This window comes from Mandrillus leucophaeus, unplaced genomic scaffold, assembly GCF_000951045.1.
Source record: "Mandrillus leucophaeus isolate KB7577 unplaced genomic scaffold, Mleu.le_1.0 Scaffold1110, whole genome shotgun sequence".
Lineage (NCBI taxonomy): Eukaryota > Metazoa > Chordata > Mammalia > Primates > Cercopithecidae > Mandrillus > Mandrillus leucophaeus.
The window spans coordinates 895114-901802 of NW_012099322.1; positions in this window are offsets into that span (position 1 = coordinate 895114).

The window sequence follows — 6689 nt, forward strand, 5'->3', positions numbered from 1 at the left end:
TAAACGCACCAATCAGTGCTCTGTGTCTAGCTAATCTAGTGGGGACTTGGAGAACTTTTATGTCTAGCTAGAGGATTGTAAATGCACCAATCAGCACTCAGTGTGTAGCTCAAGGTTTGTAAACACACCATTCAGCACCCTGTCAAAAAGGACCAATCAACTCTCTGCAAAATGGGCCAATCAGTTCTCTGTAAAATGGACCAATGAGCAGGATGTGGGTGGGGCCAGATACGGGAATAAAAGCAGGGTGCCCAAGGTAGCAGTCGCAACCACAACCCAGTTGGGTCCTGGTTCAGGGTGTGGAAGCTTTGTTCTTTCACTCTGGGCCCACACCACCTTCACTAGCTGTAACACTCAGCGGGAAGGTCTGCAGCTTCACTCCTGAAGCCAGCGAGACCATGACCCAACCAGAAGGAAGAAATTCTGAACACGTCAGAACATTAGAAAGAACAAACTCCAGACACACCATCTTTAAGAACTGTGATATTCACCATGAGCGTCTGTGGCTTCCTTCTTTAAGTCGCTGAGCCCAAGAACCCACCAGTTCTGGACACACCATCACCACTGATTTGTGCGAAGCCCTTCTTTGACTGATTTTCATCCTCTTCTGTTCTCATGCTGTATTGCATTTTCCCCTTTTAGCAAACACACGTGGTTCTTGTGTGTGACTTTGTATGTACTCATTTAAAATTGGTGAATGTATTTTAAATTATTCGGAGTATTTACTGTAAATGCATTAATGTTATAATTATTTCAGTCTGTCTACTTAGTTTCATAAAATTATGTTTGAATATCACCTACCAAGTGATTTGAACATTTATGCAAAGCAAGTATGTAAAAACCAATCAGGCTACTATACCATAAGATCCTTGAGGGAGAGCATAAGTGCCTTCTAAATGTTCCGGGAATGTTGAAAGAAAGAGTGAAAGACGATCTAAACAAAGGAAGGAAGGAGAAAAGAAAGAAAATGCCTGAGCTCCTGCGTACATGACCTCTTGAGCATCGACCTCTATGAACTCTGCCACTGCTTTGCTTCTCTTCATATTATGGCCATTCTTACTTATGTGATATCCCTCCCTTCTGACCTAAGCATTCAAGCATGTTGTTACATAACAGCAAATGTTTCCCATCACAGCCTATCTTTATTGATACAGTCAGCACTCACAGTATTCAAAAACAGATTGGTCATGCATAAGCCAAGTGTTTGCTGATAGCTCATTAATCCCAGATGCTCAAACTGTTAGGCATTCTACTTGACACTACCTCCCACAGATTTTATACCAAGGCACATTTCGGGTAAACACTAAGCAGTTCAGAGGAACTATGGTGAAGTCATTACCAAGGTTACTTGGTTTGTTGGACGCTGACAATAAAAATGACAGCATCCATGGTTCTGCCTAGGACCGAGGCTTTGCCAAAAGGTAAAGTTCATAGGCTACTGGCTAGGATTTGTCAGCTCCATACTGAAGGAGGTGTTCCAACTGGAAGCTATGAATTTAATTATCCCAGTCTTTCCTAAAAGAGTCAAATACTAAAAGTACCTGACACAAGAAGCTAGAATAGCAATTTCAGAGGAACATGTAGCATGAGTTTGTTTTGTGTGCATCAGGTTTAGCCCCTCATCGTTCAAGTGCAAATTCATGTTTCACATCCCAGTGGACCCTACCCTGATTCACGAGCCCACAGTGATCTTTCTCTCACATGAAGTTTACCTCTACTCAACTCCAGTAGGTCTAAGTTTTGCTTATCATCATTCGGTACTTAGGTGGTGCTGTTACTCTGTTGTGATATGACACTTCAATATTTGTAAAATTCTGACTTACATTTTGATTTATCTGACTTATGTTTCTACAGAAAACTTATTGAAATGGAGATATTTCTGGGTAGAAGATTTTTAAGGATGCACTCAGAAAAATCATCATAAAGGGAGTTAGGGAAGCAGGTGTGAGAGAAGGAGTCATTAAACTGCAATGCAGGCCGGGAGTGGTGGCTCACACCTGTCATGGGAGGCCAAGGTAGGAGAATCACTTAAGGTCAGGAGTTTGAGACCAGCCTAGCCAACATGGTGAAACCCTGTCTATACTAAAAATACAAAAACGAATCAGACATGTTGGTACACGCCTGTAGTGCCAGCTCCTTGGGAGGCTGAGGCATGAGAATTGCTTGAATCCGGGAGGCAGAGATTGAAGTGAGCCAAGGGTCATGTCACTGCACTCCAGCCTGGACAACAGAGCAAGACTGTGAAAGAAAGAATAAAGAAGGAAAGCAAGCAAGCAAGAAACCCTGCAATGCAGCTATAACCGAGACTTCAGTTAACCATATAGGCAGCTCTGGAACCAGCATGGTCAGGACAAATCACAGGATTTGCCCTGAATCAAGGCAAAGGACTGGGCATTTGTTCCCCCAAAGAGTCTATCAGACATAGCTTGCTCCTGAGGAGTAGTGATAAACTTTGGGGAGGCACCTCCTTCCAGAAGAAGTCACTTTGTGAACCTGTTAGTGGTGAGTCCCCAGTCCTTCCAGTAGTCAGGGAAAATGAGTGTCTTCTCCCCTGCAGAAGGGAGACCTGCATGGCATACCATACCACATCCCACATATTGTAGCATTTTATCAAAAACAATTAAAGGTGGTAGACACTGTTATTGCAATTTCCTAAAGAGAGAACCTAAGACCTACGGAAGCTCACATGTGGCCATCACTCCACACTTGGGTCACACAGCTGTGCAGTGACAGAGGCAGGTCTTGAATCCAGGTTCTAATTTTTCAAAAGTGGAATATAGGTAGTTTCACATAAAACTTATGAAGAAAAAAGACAGGAAGACACACAAAGAGCTCAGGAAAGCTAAAGAGATTGAAACTTGTTAAGACAGGTTCCAATAATACCATACTGTCGCGTCTAAAATGAATATCAGTCCAACAATGCAGAAAGTACGGGAAAGCAATTTCCTTGTGCATTTCCAGTAAGTCAAATAGGAAGAGCCACCCCTTCACCTCCTTAATCAAGTCCTGGAGATTCCACAGAAGGGAGGGCATTAATCAATTAAAGTACAACGAACTGAATAAAAACCATAAGAAATCTCTATATAAAGATGGTATGCATGCTGTGACCCTCATGTTTGTGCAAGAGAAAGAATAATCATCCTGGGTGCCACAGCATGTGAAAGGACAATTTTAACTAGATCCCTTTCTTCTCCTATTTTACCTGTGAAAACCAGAGAACAACTCTGCCCACTGAGTATGTTTAGCCTAGAGAAGAAAGAAGAAAAAGAGAAAGACAGGAAAGAAGGAAGGAAGGAAAGAAGGAAGGAAGGAAGGGAAAGAAAGAAAGAGGAAGGAAGGAGAGAAAGAAAGAACAACAGAAGAAAATAAGAGAGAAAGAGAGGAAGATAAAGAATGAAAGAAGAAAGAGTGACAGAAAAAATAGAAAAAGAAGAAGAGAAAACTAAAGAAGTAAGAGAGAAAGAGAGAGGAAGAAAGAGAAAGAACAAGAGAAGAAAGAAGGAAAGAGAGAAAGAAAAACTTTTTTGACAACAGGTGTGGGCACATCTGGTATCCTCTGAGCATGTGGTCCTCATCTCCAATAGCTTCCAGCCCTCAAGCGACTCCTGATTGCAAATAATAAAATCATCTCTAAAGAGCAGCTCCAGGACCCTGGAGCAAATTTCAGTTCTAAAGTCCCCCGCATTGGGCAGTCACCTGCACTTCTCGTGGCGTGGGGCAGAAAGGACGCATGCTTGTGGGACAGAAAGAACTCTTGCTCGGACCTGGCACGTCCCTCCCTCCAGTCCTACATCTCGGCCAGGGGATTTAAAACTCTCAGGTGAATATAAACTCCTGGGGATAAATAATGAGAAAGTTAAATAAGTAAATATTACTGAAAAATAGACAACTAATGGAACTCTTCATTCCAGATGTAGCATACTTATGAAAGTAGAGAGATTGGGAATATATTGGATGGGTTTGTAAGAGAGAATTTTTTATATTTCAAGCAGGAATAAGTAGTTATAAAGTAAAGAAATGGAGGCAGTATGCATTGAAAATGCAGTAGATAAAATAAATATATTAATGGAAGAGTTTATTAAAAAGTGTTACGGCCAAAGAGTAAGACAATAAGTTGTGAAATATTTCCTAAGACCGTAAAGAAAAGAGTTAAAATAACAAAAACAAATTAAAATACAAAAAAAAAATGTTAATATATATGCAGGAGAGAACAGACATGCAAAAAGAAACCTATTTGAGGATACTCTAGAATGATAGCAAAAACATTAATGGAGAGGAGAAAATAAAATTAAAAGTAATGATCAATATAGTCCAAAAATTAGAGAAAACTGTAAGAACTTATGTTGAGAAAATTCATACAATAGCAAATAGAATAAATGAGAAAAAAATTTCAGATAGTATCAACATGATGCAGAGAAGGAGAGGTGGAACACAGTAAGATATTTGATATTTTTTCAAATTTGCACAGATAGATGACAGGTACTCAAGGAACTCAGAGGGGAAATTTGTCATGACTTTAGTAAGTCAGAAATAACTTTTGAAAAAATAAAAACAGTTCACATGGCTTTTTATAAAAAAGTAGACAATTGGACCTCTCTAATGAAAGATTTAAAAATGTATATATAATGAATATTTCAATAAATATACAAATGTATGATATATATTATATATAACCAGTTGGGTCTTAACTCAGATATACAACATTGATTCAAAGTTCCAGCATCAATGTATTTTATCACATTAAAAAACAGAAAAAGTATATATATTATCATCTCTATGAATGCAGAAGCATTTGAAAAAAGTTAAAAAAAATTTTAAATTTATTTATTTATAATAAATGGATGCCCCAGTCAATGCAATAAGGAAGAAGGAAAAAAAAAAAACAGAAAAATTAGAGATGAAAAGAAAAAGCTATTCTTATTTGGTGATGCCATCATCATGTTTGCTGATATTTTAAGAGCCTACAAATGATAATATCTAGAACCAAAATTCAGTTTTACCAGTATGCGGGATACCAACCAATAGCAAACTAACCCATCACATTTCTACCTGATTGCAATAAACAGTGGCAAAATAAATAGAAAATATAATTTTTAGTAGTAAAAATACATGAAACATTCAGAAATAATTTAACAAAATGTGTATAAAAACTATAAAGTGAAAATTAAAAACAAAAACCAAAAAAAACTAAACAAGAAAAATCAAAGACTAAATAATCAGAGAGATATACTAAGGTTCTGTTTTGGAAAATTTAATATTGTTAGGATATGAATTATCATAAAACTGATACAGAGATTTAATACACTCTAAATCAAAATCTCAGCAATCTTTTTTGAAGCAATTGACAGATGCTAAAATATATATTATAATGCTAGTCATCTAGACTCACCAAAAGAGTTTTGAAATAGTAAAACAAATTTGGAGGACTTATTGCCTAATCTCAAGAATACTGTAATCAGGACAGCATGACAGACGCTTAGGGTCATTAATATAGATAGATTAAGCAGAATTAAGAATTCAGAAGTAGATACACACATACATGATGAAGACATTTTCAACAAACATTGAAGTGGGAAAAAATGAGTGCTTTTCAACAAATGGTGATGGATAAATTAGATGTATTTATCCAGCACCATTTCCTCATATAATTCATTTCCTAAAGTAATTCAAAAATTAACTTTAAATGCATAACACAATTAAAGAACAAAATGATAAACTTCTGCAAGCATACAGACAAGATCATTGTGAATTTAAAGTAACCACACATTTCTTAGGATACAAGAAGCATGAACCATGGAAAGAGATTAATAAAGTTGACAAATTTTTAAAAATTACTTTTGAAAGGCCCTGTTACAAGACTAAAAGTACAGCCAAACATTAAGAGAAAATCTTCACAATACATTTACCTGACAAGGGGATCATATTTAGAATATGTAAGAAACTCTCACAATGAAACAAGAAGGGCTAAAACAGCAAAAATATTTGAATAGATACTTCATTAAAGGAGATACATGGATAAGAAAAACACATGAAAAGATGTTCAGTATCACTGATAATTATAAAAATGCAAATTAAAATTACAACAGCATACTATTGCATACCTAATAGAATGGCGAAAGTTAAATGACTGAAAATACAAAGGGTAGAAGAAAATGTGAAGCAAATTAAATTCTCATGAACAATGTGAATCAAAAAAAATCATATAATCACTCTATGCCAGGCGCTGTGGCTCATGCCTGTAATCCCAGAACTTTGGGAGGCTGAGGCAGGCGGCTCACAAGTTTAGGAGTTCGAGACCAGTCTGGCCAACGTGGTGAAACCCCGTCTCTACTAAAAAAAAAAAAAAATTAAATACAAAAATTAGCTGAGCATGGTGGCATGCACGTAATCCCAGCTATTCAGGAGGCTGAGGCAGGAGAATTGCTTGAACCCGGGAGGCGGAGATTGTAGTGAGCCAAGATTGCACCACTGCACTCCAGCCTAGGCAACAGAGCAAGACCCCCTGTAAAAAAAAAAAAAAATCACATAACCACTTTAAAAAGTCTTTCAGTTTCCTATAAATACTTGCCATATGAGCACTCCGAAGTCATTATCTGCAAGAAAGAAAAAATTATGTCCTCACAAAAATCTGTATTGGAATGTTTATAGCAGATTTAACCAAAAACCGAAACAATCTTAATGTCCATCAA